This window comes from Phoca vitulina, unplaced genomic scaffold (assembly GCF_004348235.1).
Source record: "Phoca vitulina isolate PV1807 unplaced genomic scaffold, GSC_HSeal_1.0 scaffold1, whole genome shotgun sequence".
NCBI classification, from domain to species: domain Eukaryota; kingdom Metazoa; phylum Chordata; class Mammalia; order Carnivora; family Phocidae; genus Phoca; species Phoca vitulina.
In genome coordinates, this window is record NW_022589704.1 from 45,578,306 (window position 1) to 45,598,165 (window position 19,860).

Below are 19,860 nucleotides of genomic sequence, written 5' to 3' on the forward strand. Positions count from 1 at the left end.
GGATCCAGAATCACACTTTAGTGACTTATTTTATATTTGTTTCTTACTACTTAATAAAGCAAATTTTAACAAAGTATCAAGTCAACCAGTTATTAGAAAATATTTTGTATTTGTATATAAACATATAAAGTACTATATAATATTACTGTATTCATTAATCTTCTTTAAATTTATTTGGTGAAAGATGAAGTAAAAACGGAATCACCATCTTAACACATGTATAAACTAGATATATACATCCAGTAGAAATATCTTGATAAGTTATAAACTGAATAAATTCTCAATTTACATGTAATGGGTTAAAATGCTAATAATGAAGTGTCAACTTAAGAGGGTGTGGATTCTGTAGATTTCACAATGTAAATAGAAAATAAAAAATGGAGGAGATATTCTTCAGTATTCAAACATTATTGGCCTAATTAAGCAAAATAGTCATTAACATTATTGACAAACAACTGAAATTTCGGTATACACCTTTGTTACACCTATACCAACCAACACTCGCACTGGAACTGCACTTAGAAAACTTAATTGTTGAATATTTTAGCAGCACAGCACTGCCTGTATATTTAAGAGCGGAGTTCAACAGGAGGGACGCCGTGATGCAGAGCAGGACTGCCGGTTCCACATTGATGTGGTCCAGTCTGTTTTGCTGTTATGAGATGATCTTCCAGCTACAGACTATTGGCTGACATGTTTCCCGCTGATCACATAAGGAGATATTAACCAAAATTCTTCGTCTTCCCTAGAAAAAATAACACAGAATGTGTGTCTTATTGATACAATTACCTTTTTATTCCAAAATCACTGCTCTAAAATTAAACTCATTGTTTCCTTTTTAAGCCTTTGTGTATATCAAATGTAACTGTTCTTTATGCCTAATTTATATATCTATATAAATAGATATATATTGATATAAAGATGATTCACATATTTTAAAAGCTGTCTCTTCCCCAGTTCTGTTGGCCATTATTGACTGATAAGTTTTTACATATATGACTATTGACTGTCTTCTTTACTGAATTATTGTGACTGTGTTTGCTATTGGGATACAAATTCCAGTGAAATATTATTGTGTTTTTTTCCCCTCCAGATCATCTTTAGGTTCTCCAGCTAGCTATGGATTATGAGAGTTGGGAAAATATTAAAAAGAAAAAAATCCCCAAACTACACACATAAACACACACACACACACACACACACACTGAATGGTATTTGTTAACTCTGTTACCAAAAAATCACAATTGTTTACAGGAATGATTTGTGACTCACTCAGTATAGTAAAATATTTACTTTTAACAAGTGAAACACAACCTGTAATACGTAGAAATCCAGGGTGAATATACTTCCATTGAGAATCGTTTGAAGTAGGGCCAGTCAGAGACAGCAGTGGCAGACTAGAGAGTGTGCTGGGGGGCAGGGAGGGTCTGGCTGTGTGTTGGTAGAGTTCCGATGGTCTTAGTGACAGTGGCAGCAGTGGGCATCCATCTGGAAAATGGTCAAATCCTGCATCATCTGTGACTTGGCTCCTGCTCTGGCCTTGTATTCCAGGCTTGCTGTCAATTGTCTCAGTTTCCCTATGCCATTCTCACTTTCCTGTTTAGGTTAACTGGAGTCAGGGTGTGTTGTCTGTTTATTTTAGATTAACTGATAATGACATTTTCACTTTTAAATAATTGATATCCTGTACCAGATGGGAGGTTTCTCTCCTATGGGCCACTATTACTCAGTCTTTCATGATTTTATTCAAATAATTCTTATTTTGTCATATAAGAAATCATTTTTAAAAATCAACCAATGGAGTCTTTCATTGGATGTGAAGATGAGTTTGGATTCTATACCTGTGAGGGATAAAAAAGTTTAGGGGGTGTGTGGACAATGAAACACCTTGACAATATTTGGTTCTCTAAGTAAGAGGTTTTTTTTTTTTCAAGAAGTACTAAAAATATATTAAGTATCCTAAAAGAAGGAGTGGTCAGAATCTACATGTTGACCACTACTAGGATTAGTTATGCAATAAAGAATATTTTTAACCATTAGGACAGCTTGCAATTTTTATTTTTAATATATCTTGACCATTTTATTTCCTCCTTTTAAAAGATGGATGGGGGCGCCTGGGTGGCTCAGTTGGTTAAGCGACTGCCTTCGGCTCAGGTCATGATCCTGGAGTCCCTGGATCGAGTCCTGCATTGGGCTCCCTGCTCGGCAGGGAGTCTGCTTCTCCCTCTGACCCTCCCCCCTCTCATGTACTCGCTCTCTCTCATTCTCTCTCTCTCAAATAAATAAATAAAATCTAAAAAAAAAAATAAAATAAAATAAAAGATGGATGGTTATACCTGAAACTAATATTATACTGTATTTGTTAACTAGCTTGAATTTAAATAAAAACTTAAAAAAATAAAAGATGGATGGCATTGGAAACTAAGTATTTGTTATAAACAAATATTTCCTGAGATAAGACTTGAATACCATTACATATAAAGTTTAATGAGCATTTATACAACTTCAACAACTACATTAGAGTTAGTATTCTTCTTTAACTATGTTCAAGTAATTGATCTTTTTAACTAGTATGTTAGACATTTTATTCCAATTAGTCATCTAGTTTAAACAACTGCAAGTCTTCTATAAGATAGTTATTCATAATGGGAGCCTGATGAGCTGGAATATCAGAATTTGCCAGGATTAGTTGTACACGTTAACTCTATCTTCATCTAATAAATAAGGGAGAGCATTTAAGCTCTTAACAGAGAGAGGCTAACGACCAGATGAGGTTTCTATTTTCAGATCAGCAATTTTCAAGTTGGGGAAAAAAAGGATTGCAAAAGATCTAATCATATTCTTCAATATTAAACATATCTCCTGCAAATAGTGAAAATACTGTACTTGCCAAAAATTCATAATTCAAAGTGGGGATTTCCACTTGAATAGAATTAAATTAAACAAATATTTGATAGGTGTTCTCCCCAGGTAGGAGGAGCAAAGAACATGGATGAGAGAGAAAGCCTGAACTGGTAATATAATAGAGGGAAGACAATCCCAGAGGAAAAGAAATAATAGCTGTGCTTTAGTTGTCCTAGGAATGGTAGTGAGTGGGGTCTGCAGGTAAGTCTGGATTGGAGGTTTTATTTAACCTAAGCCTTGATGGGATTAGAAAATAATTGACCCTTTAACACTTTATAGTGCATATTATGGGTTGGTATGATTCTATGCTCTATGTGTATGGTCATTTAATGCTTATACTAATCCTATGAGGTTGGTCCTATTAGAAAACTTGTTTAGAGGTTCTAGCAGAGGAGTGCAGCTTCTCATGTACACTTGACCCAAGAACCATCCTCTCCTATCAGGGAAGGCCGTCCTCTCCCACCGAGTGCACATGTTCTAGAGGGACGCACACGGAGCCGTGAGGGAAGAAGGGGACATCCACCCAGCCATCCACATCAGGTGAATCAACCCTGGCAATCAATGGAGGGGGGCAGATATTGCAGCCAGATCACCCTCACATTCCATGTTGATCTCATTAGAATTACCAGTATACAAATGAAGAAATTAAGGTAACAAAAGATTAAGAAACTTGCCCAAGGACAGACAGCTTGTAACAGCTAGCCATGTCGACTGAATCCAGCACTAGCGCTTTTCATTCCACATTTTATTCTCAGATCACTTGCTCTGCCCACAGCTCTGCTAAGGTGGGCTTTACAGGTCATATTTCTTAATCACAAGATGCTGCCTCCCTTCCATGATTTCAGGGAGCAAATATTCTGTGCAAATATTAAAATATTTTGTGTGAATGATCAAGCTGAGCCAGTGAGTTTGAGTTAAGAAAAACAGTCCAGTGAGTGGTAGAGATTAAAGCTCAACTGTCATGATCTGGAGAAGAATCTGAAGGGGCCATGATGGCTATGGCTAGAAAATAAAAATGGGCTCAGGAATCTGATGGACAGAGAAAGAGTTTAGAGAGGACAGTAGACCCATGGGAGAGCTAGTGACATCATGAAAGAGAGAGAGAATGGTTTATCCCATTCCAGGTAACATGTATTCTTATTATACAAGAGAGAAGTTGAGTGGTGTCTGTTTCTTTTTGGATTTTGTCATTGATTATGTCATTTGGGACTCATTGAGAATTTCAAACAAAAGGGTGAAATGATCAGGCAGATGAAATAGTATAAGTAAGACAGTAGAGGATGTAATATATTGAAAAGGGAGAAATAAAGAACAAGATTATAGAAGCCTGTGGCTATAGTTGAGGTAAAAGTATAGTGTCATTAAGAATGCATCAGAAAAGTATAAAGAAAAACCTGAATTCTTTCATATGCTAATTTATTTATTCACTCATTTACACATTTGTTTCTGTACTTCTTTATCAACATACATTTACTATTATAATCATTTCTGGGAACACCAAGATGAACAACTCAGTCCTTGCCCTCAAGAAGCTCATCATCTAGTGAAGATGTGTAGAACAGATTATTCATAGGAGCAACATACCCAAACTAAGATGATACTCATTATTTTGAATAACAGATGTAGAATCTAGTTTTTGGAAGTGGTTGGCAGTGGAAAAGCGCACATTTTGGAGGTAATATAGAGCATGATGATGAAAACGTAGTGAGAAAGAATAGCATGGAGGACATTAGGAGAAGGAAGGGAAAAATGAAGGAGGGGAAATCAGAGGGGGAGACAAACCATGGGAGAGACTATGGACTCTGAGAAACAAACTGAAGGTTTTAGAGGGGAGGGGGTGGGGGGATGGGTTAGCCCGGTGATGGGTATTAAGGAGGGCACGTTCTGCATGGAGCACTGGGTGTTACACGCAAACAGTGAATCATGGAACACTACATCAAAAACAAATGACGTACTGTATGGTGACTAACATAACAACAACAACAAAAAATGTAGTGAGAATACATTTTACTGTAGCTGTGATGTTAGCTTAGGTTTCCCAAGTAAAGTAAGCTCCACAAACCAAAAGCACATTCAAGCGTGTAATGTGAAAAACAAATCAAAATAAAACAAGGTGTCACTGGTAGTGGATTTCAGTAAGATGAAGGCCAGGCAAAATTCTAGAGCTGGCTAAAGACCAGCTACACCACTGACAGTGTGCTTGCGTATAGCTGACCAAAGGACATGGTGGTTGTCCCAGGCTGTTAAACGTAGTAAAAAGGTATGGATGATAGATTTCACAAGATGCAGATATTCAGAAGAATTGAAATAAAAATATTTTAAATTCAGGGTCATGATTATCTAAAATAAAAATTTTGAAGAAAATGGAAATGTCATAAATTTAGGGCATGATGATGTTGTTTATATAACAGGTTGCATGAACTTTCTACCTGTATCTTGATTAAGATAATCATGTCTGATACCTATAGCTTTATGAGTACTAATATGATTAGATTTTAATGTTTATTTATGGCTTCTAAAAACCATATGGGGAGTATCTTTTTAAAGGTCATCCTTTGAATTTTTAAAGCTCTAAAACTTTCAATATTGCTTTAGGGCTTTCTCCACATTTGTCATCTAAATCTTACCTGGATTTCCCCTGCACATCCATTTGTCATTTATATATATATATGTACATGATACCAATTTGATTAATGATCTTCTCATTCTTATTCTGCAGCTTAATGAACAAAATAAGATGATGACAAGGCTCTTGAGGTAAGCATGAGACATGCTAATTACATTTTTTTTAAGGCCAGTGGAACATTTTCAGTCACAGAACTTTCTGGTATTCTAAATGTCTACTATTTTTAATGCTTAATTTTTCAGTGTTTCAACGGTGATGATGGTGAAATAATGATAATTACTGCAGTTTTTTTTGTTGACCCGACTCTGACATTAAATCTATGTATGCCCAGCCTCTTAGAGGGAATGTGAGCGGAGCATTTATTATCAAGTAAGCAAGGTCATTATTTGAAAAACTAAATAATGTGTAATTAGATTGTCTATTTTTCTCATTGCTAGATTTAATTTTGTCAAGAAATCATATTCATGTTTGGTAGTTTTTGACAACAGTCTTGATTATAATATAGTCTCGAAGAATTTTGTATCTGAACAGAGTTTTCAACAGCTTATTAGCTCTCTTCGACAGAAAACTTATGAGGTCAGTAGAATTATCTGTCATTTTATGGTGAGCTTATTAGAAAATATTCTCCAAAGAAGCATTACCCTCAAAGTAGCACTGTTATTTTAATATTCATTTTGATAGTAATAGCAGAATCTGTGTTTAATATTATATCCTCAGGCATCCTGTACTTAATACATCTCATTCCCTGACACATTTTTCATTTAATTGCCATAATAATGCAAATGGAAAACAATAAAGACTAAGAGATAAATATATGACCTTCAACATTACGTATGAGTCCATAAAGAAAATTAGGAAAGGGAGCTTATGAAAATACAGTCAATCTGAATCATTTTAGCTAGAAATTATTCATATGCAGTTATTTAACTCATTTTATATTGCCTCAAAATATATGGAAAGGTAATTATTTTTAAAATCTGCATTACATAAATTAGTGTGAAATAATTGATAATATTATGAAAGACGTACTGAAAAACCTTTGTACTGTATGATAAATTTTCAAATTTATCCTGCTCCTTGCCTTTCTTATACAATCATTAACATGAGCAGGGGCTAGTTGGTTTGGCCTCCCAATTTTTTTTTCCAAGTATCATCCACTCTGAAAATGTATGTATGACATATATGTGATACTTTTTTTCAGTATGATGAAGAATACCTATATTTATACATGTATATATTCATCCTAGATTTCAAAGGTGTATCCATTTTTACTTTACACAAAGTCTAATACTATAATATAATATATCTGTATGTGTAGGATCACTTATGTAATATACAATCTGACCAATGTCTTTACTACTGCTAAACAAATTCAAGTGAATAAATCTTTTTCTTTTATTTTATTTTATTATTTTTTTTTTTTAAAGATTTTTATTTATTTATTGAGAGAGAGAGAGAATGATAGAGAGAGAGCATGAGAGGGAGGAGGGTCAGAGGGAGAAGCAGACTCCCTGCCGAGCAGGGAGCCCAATGTGGGACTCGATCCAGGGACTCCAGGATCATGACCTGAGCCGAAGGCAGTCGCTTAACCAACTGAGCCACCCAGGCGCCCCTAAATCTTTTTCTTTTAATGTAACTTTTCCCTATCAAAAAACATTTGGAAAACCCATCTATTTTCTTGCCTGAAAGTTAAGTTCCAATGTTCTCAGTAGAGAACTACATATACCCTTTCTCTACAAGTAATACAATTATTTTTCTAGTTTTCTAACATTTACAATTTTTCATTACTGGAACCCTCCCCCTTTTTTTAAATACTGAACTCTTGCTGAGAACAGTTCAGGCCTGAGTCCTTGGAAGACTCCTACCAAGAGGTGCCATTGGAAAAGTGCACATTTCTTGGACAACCTCTGGCCTAGAACTCACTGGGCCAGAAAGCATTACACAGGGAAAGAAAGAATGGTTATCTATGTACTGAAAGTCTCATTAAAATTAAAATCTGAAAAAAAAACCCAAGTAATTCATGATCTTCATTGTAATTTAGAGTCATATCTTACTGTCTGTTATCATTTGTCTTCTACTTCAATATTTTTGCAATGTCTGAAGGAAAACAGTTTTGAACCAAATTACCTGGATGTTATTTTCCATTGTTGTTATGGGTGGGTAGGCAGATAATTATCAGAGGTCACTGTATTTGATTTATAAAGTGCAGGGAGAATGCTTAGACTGCTTTTCTCATATTGTTGTTGTGAGAATTCAATGAGCTAATGCATGTTAAAGTGTTCTGAACAAGGGGTGAAACATGTAAAGTATTATTTTAATAACTTCTGAATTCAGCAGCAGTACCTTTCTATAAATCATCTGAGATAATTGCTGCTAAGTATATAATGTAATAGTGGGAAATGGACATGGTTAATAGCATAGAAATTACACAGAAATACAAAAAAAAGTGATAAAACAGCCCATTATTAACAAGTAGTAGACTTGTTGCCTCAAACAAGTAATGAAAGTAAGTCTATATTTAAAGGAAGTTGAATAAATTTAAATTGGTCAGTGGACAACAGGAGGAGTTTAGAAAATTTTATATCTGATTTTGGAAATAAGAAAAAATAAACATAAATATGTGACCTTACCTAAAATTAAGTCTTGTTACATAATCAAAGTAGTAATTATAATTTTAACTAGAACAGCATAGACTCTTTTTTTCCTTTTTCATCTAACCATTGCTACATCTTCTAATATACTGGGATTGTTGAGCAACTATGTATCTATGATAAGTTAATACAAGGCAAGTATTCTATTTTCCAAACTGTGTGATTTTTTTAAAAAAAATTTGATATAGAAAAAAAGAGGAATTATTTTTGCCTTTATATAAATGCATACTCATAGCCGTCATAAAATTTCATTAATATACTTCCGATAATATAGAGACTGCTCCCTCACAAAAAGTAACAACCTTGATAACATCCATTCAGTTAACGAATCAATAGTTATTGGTCATTTATTTTGAATCATCCTCATCATTAACTGTGCTTAACCCCATGGTTTCATGAATGACTGTGTAAAATAAAGTATAAGTCATAGTTCTTTTCCTCAATATGAAATTTGGATTTTAAGCATATCTAGATTTAGAAGAACCAGTTCAAGACTTATGCTAACAATGGCACAGGATGTTCTTGGTTTGATGCTTATTCTCTGTTGCACACCCAAAAGCAAAGACAGATAAATAAAACCTGAACACAATCTAAAAGACATACCAGCCTCAAAAACAAGCTAGGTATCTCTGTGAGCCAGTAATAGAACCAGAAACGCAAAGGAGTAAGTGAGGCTGAAGGGCTTGGGTCTGGAAGCCAGCAGAAGTATATCCATGGTTTAGCCCCTTTGGGATAACGGGTATTAAAATATTTAACAAAACAAGAGAATTGGTAGTGATCAAAACCAGGCACACTGCTTTGTAGCTTAGGTATAAGGTAGCCAGCAGTATCCTACTTATAAAATAAGGCTGCAAAAACATGCTAGTCATTTGTTTTTGTTTAAGATTTTATTTTTAAGTAATCTCTATACCCAACATGGGGCTCGAACCCACAATCCCTCGCATGCTCTACTGACTGAGCAAGCCAGGAGCCCCAACATGCTAGTCATTTTATTTTCTGCCTGGGATTCTGTTGGCTAGTGTGATAGATTGGGAAGGGAGCATTCAGTCCTGAGTCCATAACTTGAGCCAAGCGCCACCCTGAAGACTGAATCCACAATACCTCTAATATCCCCATGGGGCAGACAGGGCAGGAACCCATAAAGCATAATCATTAGACCTGGTTGAGAACTACAGTGCCCCACGGATAATTAGAGACAACTAGGAAAAAATACTCACTATGCAAAAAGAAATGTAGAGTGAGGGTGGGAAAGAAAACAAAATACAATTTATTTCCACTGAAAAATCAAACTACCTTTTTTATATGTTAATCAAAATATACATGAAACTACAGACAAAAATATCAAGATTGAAGAGCCACATGATGAGTAATTAAAGCATGCTGAACTTGCAGTGTTCGGGAGGAGAATAAAAATAATGATTACTTTAGGCCTTGACAGAAAAATTTATAGTTAAGAATGTATGTCAAAAACATAAAAGCAACTATAGAAAGAATGGCTTCCAAATATCACAGGGGAAAAGGAAAATATAGAAAACTATTATCAGTTCAATAGTAGACAAGAAAGTAGAAAAAATAGTTAAAAGAAGAGGGTGATAAACAAATTATAAAATAAGGTTAAGATAATTAAGCTACATATATCAGTAATCACTTGAGTATAACTGTGTTTCACACACGTATAAAGTTAGAAATAAGTGGATTTGAAAAAACTAAATCCTATAATATGCTTCTTACAAACCACACATGTAAAACAAAATCATACAAAAATACATAATTAAAGGAATAGAAAATAGATACCAGTTATCTAATAACCAAAGAGAATTGGTGGTTAAGTATGGAGTTTGGAAATAGATACACATATATATGGTAATTTGATATATAATAATAATAATATAACGAAGATGATGATAATGATTGATGATGATGGTAGTGGTGAATGTCACTGTGTGCATATCACGTGCCAGGCTTGATAAATGCTTTATATACTTTAGCTGATTTAGTTCTTATGACAACCATAAGGACTTTAGAAGCTTCTATAAATTATTATGGTGCTTTAGCTGGTTATCAAAGGACACCTTTGTTTTTAGATCTTTTGTATTTAAAATGCAAAAAGAAAACTTGACAGCCTGTAGAAAACTGGTCTGTGAATATGAACAGAAAATATATGCATGAGAGGAAAGTCAAGAAGCTGATAAACCTATGAAAAGGAATCCATTTCTCCACTAATCAAAACAACAACTTACTGCTTCATGCTCATCAGTTTGGCAAGAAATATAAAGTCTGAAAATACAACAGTTGGCAAGGATGGAAAGAAACATAAACTTTTATACAATGTTGACAGAGAATAAATTGGTACCACTGCTCTGGAAAGGTTACAGACTAAACTTACCTTATACCCTACCAAGCAATTCCATTTCCAAGAATAACCTCTAGAGAAATGCTTCCCACACACTAATAGGGAAACACAAAAATTTCTCACAAATCACTGCTTTCATTTGGAAATTATTAGAATTAATTTGATGTAGATAAATCTCAAATGCATAATATTGATATGGGAAAAGAATTATGTAAAGATACATAAAGTTGAATGCCATTCATGGAAGTATAAAAAATATGTAAATTAATGCCAAGTATTGTTTTAGAATCCCTATGTATTAAAAGTATAAAATCATGAATTGCAATAATGAAACAGAAATTCAAGTTAGTGAATTCTTCTGTGGAAAGAAGGAGGAGAGAGAATCTAAGAGAGTTGTGCAGAGAGCTTCAATCTATCCGTAATGCTTCACTTTAAAAAAAAATGAAGCAAAGATGTGAAAACATTAAATTATGCTAAAGCTGAGCAATGGTTACATAGATACTTGTTATTTCGTTCTGCATATCATATTTCCCATTTGGAGTATTTTACAAAACCTTACGTAGTATTGTGGTATAAAAATAATACTTTACAATATATAATGAATCTAACAACATGATTTATTAAATATAATAAAGAGGCTCAAAATATAATTTATAATACTTTCATAATTCCTACTTTATACATATGCTCAAATGCATTTCCTTTCTTCCAAATGTCTCAGTATTCTTTGTGATTAGCATATTTCATAGCATATGGTTAGAATTCAATATATGTTTGCAGAGTAAAACAATGACTAAATATTAAAATTTCTCCATATACAGAGTGTATAACTGATCACCAGAAAGACTGCAGTGGGTAAAAAGAAACACCAATACAGAAACTTGGGATGTATTGATAAAACATTATGCATGAAAAGATTTTACTTTTTGGGGGCTTTTCTTAGATATAATGTATTCTAAATGTCATTGGAAATGTTTACATATTTTAAAAGTGTGACAAATTATTTTAGATTGAATTTAAGATGATTACTATAAATATAATTAATTTTAAAAGATATGTTGGAGAGCAATCTTAACACATATGTTTTTCAAAAGTTAGCTCAATAATCTGTGGCTCTTTTACTACAAGCTATAAGCAAATGAGAAACTGTTTAATTCCACCTAATAAGTGAGCTCATTAGGAATTAACACAGCTGCTGTTTATAAATATAAATCCAATAGAGAAGTTTTGAGAGCATAATTCAACCAAAACTATAACTTAAATCATATTAACTATGCAATATAAATAACCTTAAAATTCCAAATTTTACCAAAATTAGGGCATTTTCATATTATGACAGTACCTGGGGAAACAGCTAAATAAGATAAGTTCTAATTATTGCTGTGATTTATATATAATAAGTCTTTTTCTCCTTCCTTCTCATTTTAGCCTGGAAAGGAATCTATTTTACTTTCGCCATAATTTAATGTTATCATTATGGTCCTTTGACTTATAGTTGACCTGAAGCTGAAGCAGGAATTTTACTGTGAGCAAAAGGGTCAGGTATCATAAAGGAATGTAGTTGTTTTTGGTACACAGTCAGCTTATGTGCTGAAGAGTCAGAGATGCTGCTCTTGTTTAGGTATGGATGGATTGTAGGAGGATGGAGATGATGGCTGACATTACCCACAGGGATCCAAAAACGGTATAATAGGAAGGGACTGGGAAAAGACATTGACTGTAATTTTCGTCATTTGTAAGAAAACACAATTAGACCATGACTAATTTCAAAATGGATTTAAAGTGACTCACAGTACTAAATTATATAAATGACAGGAGCTGACAAAATGGCAACCTGGCAAGTCTATTGGTTTTTTTTCCCTCAGACTAAACCTGGACTGCCCCACAACTGAGGAGAAAGCATCTGCATCCGAGGAATAAGAGACTGCAGGAAACCCCTTGGGGTGCAGAAGGTATCTGGTCTGGGAGCTCAAGTCAGGGGAGTCCTGGGTGCCACAATTCACAAATAGGGTAGGGAAAGCTTTTTAAGCATGCTCTTTTCTCTCCACAGCATAGTCCTGGGCAGGTTATAGTCTTTCAATAAACAACATGAGACTAAATAAATAAATACATGCCAATGTACTTACAAATACATAAAAAAAAATAAAAATTAAAAAGTGACAATCCAGTACCACAAGAACTGGAGGGTTACTAATGTTTAAAAGAAGCAAAATAAATTTCTTCAAAAAATAGGTTATATTGATAATACAGATTAGGTAAAAGTAATTACAAAGAATGAAAACTACGTGGTAAAAGACCATCTTACTTCCAAAGAGAATTGAATTATAGCAGAACTTGTGGGAAGGGCCATTTTTATTTTTAAAATTAAGAGTGCATTTTCATTGCCAAGTTCCTTGGGCAGGTTTTCAGTGTATTGCAACATAAAAAGTGGAAGAGCTGGTTTTGACATAATTTTTTTTTAAGATATGCCATTACTATTTTATCACCTTGTTGTTCATAAACACCCACAAATATTTGAAATCCTCTCCCCCGGCTTCCCCTTTTTTTGGTAAGGAGTGTATCCTAGTGAACATTTTAGGATGAATTACAGCAAAATATCCCAAAATGATAGCATTAGTTCATCTTTCAGAGGGATTTAAACTTTGATAAATTCTTTCAAAACTTACGATTTAATTTTCATTTCATTCACACTAAATTGTTCTTTCTGCTAATAATTAGCCAACTGTTTAATTTGCTTTTTATACTGAGTCTTGGTTTTTTATAACAAATCAAACCACCAACATACAAATGGACACTAGCTTTGTCTACTTGATATAGGGTATTAATCTAAAATAGTTTGTAAATTATTCAGATATTGTAAAAGCAAGGGTGGGGCTAATTCATGCACTACGGCATTTAATAAGGGGATTTTATCTGCCAGAACCTTCTGAGTTTGGGTCTTAAAGTCATATGATACAGGCTTTGTTGATGCCTTAATAGCACAGGATCTATTTTAAGACTGTACATGCTAGAACACAGAATCTATTTGTAGAATCAAGGCAAGATCAATGAGCATAGTGAAGAGCTTATTCTAATTTGAGCTATTTTCTTGATGAGAGAGAGAGGTTAGACAGTAGTGGCATAACCATGTCTAAAATCTGCATGCTTCTTATGAAAAATATTAAATCGAGTGACTCATTTTTTTGAGAAAGAAGCCTAATATGATATTAAGGTGATATTCAACATGTAAAAATATTTATAACCTAGGGGGATAAGGTCTTATTTTCATGAAAAGAAATTAGAGTACATTTTGAGATTATCTTAAATGTTTCTAGAATAAATAGTTTAGGACAACTGAATTTGCTTTTCAGGAAAAGATTAAAAAAAAAAAAAACCAATTATAATGGCAAGAATTGCCTGATTTGGCTTTTTCAGTCTAAGGAGATTATGCATTTTATAGTAGATGCAATACAGGAATCCCAGAACTACAACACTTTCAGAGAGATATTCCAAAAACTATCAATTTGAGTAAAATATTTCATCTAATCACAAAATGCAGCAGTTTTCATTGTAAGCTAGAGGCTTTCCAAACAGAATGCTGGTCCTGGAAACTGAATCCAAAGACTCTCTTTGAAATCTGTTACGATAGAATTTGTTTTAATTATTTTGAATTGCTTACAAAAATTCTAACGATTATTTTGAAATCACCATATTCAGTTTCATAATATTTTCTTTTCTTCCTGATATTTAAACTTTATTTCACAAAGGTTTAAGCAAGATGAAATTTAGGGAAACATGGATACATTTGGGAATTGTGTCATGTGGAAGTATCTAATTCAACACTATCAAATTTACTATAGGTAAATTTGAGTTCTTCAGTTAATTTACTAAAGAATGCTGTCTCCTCCAAAGTAAAAGAGGAATCAGTGCCCAGGTAACAGAAATATACTGTATACTGTCTAAATCTCTGTCTGAGTTGACTGCTTCTAGATGATTTACACCATGTGACATAAACTTGCCTTGTTAGAAAGACAGATGTGTGAGAAGAATTTGTTAGTTTTATCAAGAGACTTCGCATATTTCAACTATGGCCGGTAGAAGATGATGGTGTCTCCAGGACAACCTCTGTTTTAGGCAAAGATGATATGAAGAATATTTTACATAAGATCCGGTCGACTATGAAAGCCTACACTGAGCTATGAGTTTGTAAACCAGTCATTTGTGTGAGCTAGGTAAACAGTGCCCTGTAGTGAGACACTGGCTTGCTTTCTTGAATCAACTACTGGAAGTTTTAAAACTAATATATTTTTGAGAGACTATTCTAGAGATAGCCTATCAGTTCTCTTCATGAGTTTTCCTTTCAAGGCAGTTAGTAGGAGTTAACCCTGACCTGCATAGATTCCAAGATATAAAGGAGATGATGTGGGACATTTAAGGTAATCTAGACTCCACAAGTAAGACTGCCAGGAACTACAGTATGTTTGCAGTTTTGAAGAAGAGACATCTATGTTCTCCAGCCACAGTGCTTCAGCTCTAGGTGTAGGAAACTTTAATAACATACTTTAACCACTACAGAGAGCTCAGTTGCTTGCTCCATTTCTGTTGTGAGTCAAGGATACAACTTAGCAATGTTTCTACAGTTTCTGACTTGGAGTGGGAGGGACAAATAATTTTGAAAGTATACTGTCCTCCCTGGAACCCTCTATGGACTGTATCTTTTGAAACAGCTACTTCAAAATTTGTTTGGCTACTTTTCCATGTCCTATGGGTCCTGCACTAAATAATCCTTCTTCAAGAGGGGATGAACCCAGACACGCCTATCCTCCACTTTACCCCGTGCATTAGAACATGTGGGAATTAAGGTGAGACCTGAGATCAGCAGATTACAGAGCAAATCACTACCCTTGCTTCTAATCTACAGGCACAAAGACCCTTCCCTCTGTATTTGTATTTCACCTCACCAGAATTTCTAGAGCCCAAGAGCTGGCTGGTTTGGCCTGAGGGTGAAGAAGATGAGTAAGGGTTATAACTAAATCTCTTTTCAAATGACATATTAGAGGATCTTTGTCCTTCCTTTCCTCATCTTTTTTTACCCCAGATAATAATATAACCCTTTCTGCCCTGATAAAGATGCAGTGCATTTTACTCTTAATCTAAAATGATTCTTAATGTAATGACTGACTAGTGTAATAGGGAAGGCATTTTCAGAATTTATGGCTGTATTCTTTGATTCATCTACTTCTAGCTGTGACATTGATTGATGTTTATAAAATTCCTAAGCCTCTACTGGCAACTATGATTATTATCTTAGAGCGTATAATCAAAGAAGTGTGGGTGAAATTATGTAGGAAGGAAAAAAATTCTTGACTTTAAAAAAATGTGTTAATAACAGCAATTATAAATTCAAAGGAAACATTTGAGCAAATAAAATTCCTTTCTGATGTTTTTAAACCAAAAGTTTGTCTCAGTTATTTATTTATTTTTGCTTGCTAGTTTGCCAAGTTGGCTCCATGGATGTATTTTACTTAGTACAATAATAGATCATTTTTTGACCGACTCTGATTATCATTCCACATGGCCATAGCCATGTAACTATAGTCTAGTATTAAGGCTCTAGTCATGTTATATTTTTAGAAGTTCTGAGATATAGCAATGAGGCATTAACTAAACATCAATCATTTTAAAAGTTGATAGTCATGTTAATGGTAATCTTAATAGAGTTTGTCCTTTTAAAGACACACTCACGATCATATACTTTCCAGATGTTAAAAGCACAGCTCTCAGATGAATATATTGACAAGGGAATTCCAACGGCCATAAAACTGTAAGGCCCTGATTATCACCCAAACAAACTAAATTCTGCACTCACTTAGGTCATTTGTTTTCCTGTTCAGTCATTCCAGAATTTGAAGCCAAGTAGCTGAATAACATTGCAACACAGCCATACAATTATAGTCAGTGAGAACATTCCTGAAACAATTCAGTAAAAATCTATTTGTAGAAATTGTAACAAAGCATAATTATATTGAATTTTTAAAAAGGTAGACTGTTATAACTTAAAGTTTTCTGTTCACTTTCAAATTGCTGCTATAACAAATGCACTGTAGCTCCAGTCCTCTGGGGAGGGGGCTGGTACTCATGGTTTATAGCTGGGATCTGTTTGTTAGTTAAGACCAGACTTGAGATACACTTTTGTTGCAAACTCTGCATTCCAAGTCCTCAATTAAAAATACTGGGGTAACTGTAGAAAGTCCTGTGACAAACTGGGCAAAGCTATGAACTATCCTTCTCCTACCGATGTTTCAGATTACCCCAAGATGGTCAGACTATTCTGCACTTCCCCTACTTGGTGATCCCAGCCTTCCAGGGTTTCCAGTTTTCTTCAGTATATTCAGGATGGAAGAAAGAGTTAATTTGTCCACCATTCACAGAAAATCTTTTGGTCTCAGTCTGATTGAAGCAGCTTAGGTCAGATGTCTCAACTGAACCAATCACTAGAAACAGGAAAAAAAAACAAAACCTGATAGCCTTAATTCAGGACACTTGCTCAGGACTATTGCGTTTTGATCCTTCTGGGCATTAAACATATTTCATATGTTTCATATTTCATATTCCTTTCAAGTAATAAGCATTTTCCCTATCACCATCTCCACTTTCCTTATTCCAAGGACTCTGATTAGCTCTGGAAAGGGAGAGAAGAGCTATCTTAAATTATCACACTCTGGGATGTTTCCAAATAGTTAATACCCACAAGGTAAATTTCAAACCCTATAAACCAAGAGCCCTGAAAACTGGAGTTAACCCAGAGTCCTGTAGTTTGGAATGTGGAGGCCACTCGGGTGACTGGTGGTATTACTTTTAACAAAATTCCTTGTGAAAGAACCAGAGTAACAAAGCAGGAGGATGGGAGTGCCAGACTACCAGGGTTTTCAAGTATATTAGGTTACAAAACAATCCATGTTATTTGTGCTGACCCAGAAAGAGGAAAAAACCCCACAAATGTGGACACAAAAGGTAGGTTATAAACCAGAAACATGCAAAACTACAGATGATATAGACACATTTTTGGGGGGGAAGGGGGTGCCAAGAGAGGCAAGTGCTGTTGGACTAAAGGAATTAATGGAGAATAGACATGGAGAGGAGGCAGACAGTACAGTACAGGATGAATTTTACAGGCACTTTTTTTTTCTTCAAATTTTTATTTAAATTCTAGTTAGTTAACATACAGTATAATATTGGTTTCAGGATACAGGTGCTTATTTAAGCCTGAATTCCACATCCCTTTTTTGGGAACCCTCTATACTTCCTGTAGGATGCCAATGGTGTATGTTCCCAGATTTTATGGCATTTGTTAGACTGTCAGGGTTTGAATCTTGGCGTGGTCACTCACTAGTTATGTAACCCCTTGTCAAGAATCTTAAATAGTTCTATATAGAAACTTAAGACATTTAGTTTTCTTATCTATGAAATGGACCAAATAGTAATGTGTTTTATAGCATAATTATAAGTGTTAAATGAACTGTTAATATAGGTAAAACAGTGCCTGGCTCATCATAAGTCCCCAATAAGTTGTTGCTATTATGTTTATTACTGATGTTAATAGACTTATATGTTAGGGAAAATGATAAGTACTCATTGATATATCATGAATCAATATCACAAAATATTTTCTAATCACATATTATTTCTCAAAAATCTTGCTTTGCTTATTCTATAAGAATGAGATTGATGTCCATTAAGAACATTAGGTGATTCACTGAGAAACTCTTATTCAGTATCTATTAAGCAATGCACTGTGCAAAATATGAGGGGAAGACTTAAAAAATGAAAAAAGAAATAATACTCAAGGAATTTATTATATCTTGTCATTTAAGAACCAATCATTATTTTACACAAAATCTATTAGTGAGAATTATTGTATGCAATAAATATAGAAAAGCTTTATTTCAGATATACGGTATTAGAAAAGCAAATTTCAGGGCTAGAAGGATCTATTCTTGAAAATGTACAGATTTTCTCTATTTATTTTGTCCTACAATGTTTCACAGAGTTCAAAATTTATAGTTCATCCATTTTTAGGGCTCACTAATAATTATGTGGATTCACTGAGGAGATAATAGAGTAGACCCCTAAGATAAGCAGAGTCTTAAAGACTAAGTATAAATTAAGAAGTAAACAAAGATTCCTTCTACAAAGATTCCTGATAGCCAGTCACATTACTTCACTTCAAGAAGTCAAGGCTTGTTTAAGAATCTGTATACAATAAAAGCCAGTAATCGTCATAATGTACTACTCACCGTCGGTAGTATGGGGAATTTGATCATATGTCCGAGAGCAGTTTCTTTTAAATGTAAGAATAGATTACTGAAAATGACTGGAACTACTTTGGGTTCAGAACTAATGAATTCATCAATAATTAGGATGTTTTCAGTAACCAATAACTAAAAGCCTGATTTGAACTTGCCTAAACAATTTACTGGTTCATGTAAGTGAAGTAGGTCATGCAAGACTCGGTATCACTAAGGGCTCGGTTTCTATCTCTGTAATTTCCCCTACCTGGTGATCCCAGCCTTCCAGGGTTTCAGTTTTCTTCAGTATATTCAGGATGGCAGAGTTAATTTGTCCACCATTCACAGAAAATCTTTTGGTCTCAGTCTGATTGAAGCAGCTTAGGTCAGATGCCTCAACTGAACCAATCACTAGAAACAGGAAAAAAACAAACACTTGATTGCCTTAACTCAGGACACTTGCTCTAAAAATGGAGCTGAGCAGATTTAGTTTCCCTAGAAGCACACCTTTATCATATAAAAATCTGGAGCTATTGGGGAAGTGTTGAATAGATGCCAAGAAAGTACTAACAAATGCTCCATCCAGGTCCTTTGATGCAGAAATAAACTTCACTTTACCTTTGGTAATTTTAGCAAAATTCTATCTAAATTAAATTAAAAAAAGAAAAACGAATCCCCCCTCTCGCCACAAAAGTATATTAATATGCTCCATGATTGTACTCCAAATCTGTGACAAGCTAGAGGATGGAGTGGAAAGAACCCTAGGGATGTTATTAGGAGAACTGGGGTCCAGCTTTGCCTCCATCACTTGCTAGTAGTTAAAACTCTGCAAATCACCTAATTTTTCTAATCATTGGTTTCTCATTCTAAAATGGACATCAGATTTTACCTTTTTCTCCCTGGCAGAGTTGTATTTCTGAAAACAGATAACACATAAAAAATATTTTGTGAAGTAGGTAATGTATTATATAAAGAAATATTGTTCTTAACATTAGATTTTTTTTTTGCCATGTCTGGTCTAAGACTTGGTCTGAAATGGCTATTTTTAAGAGCTTCCTG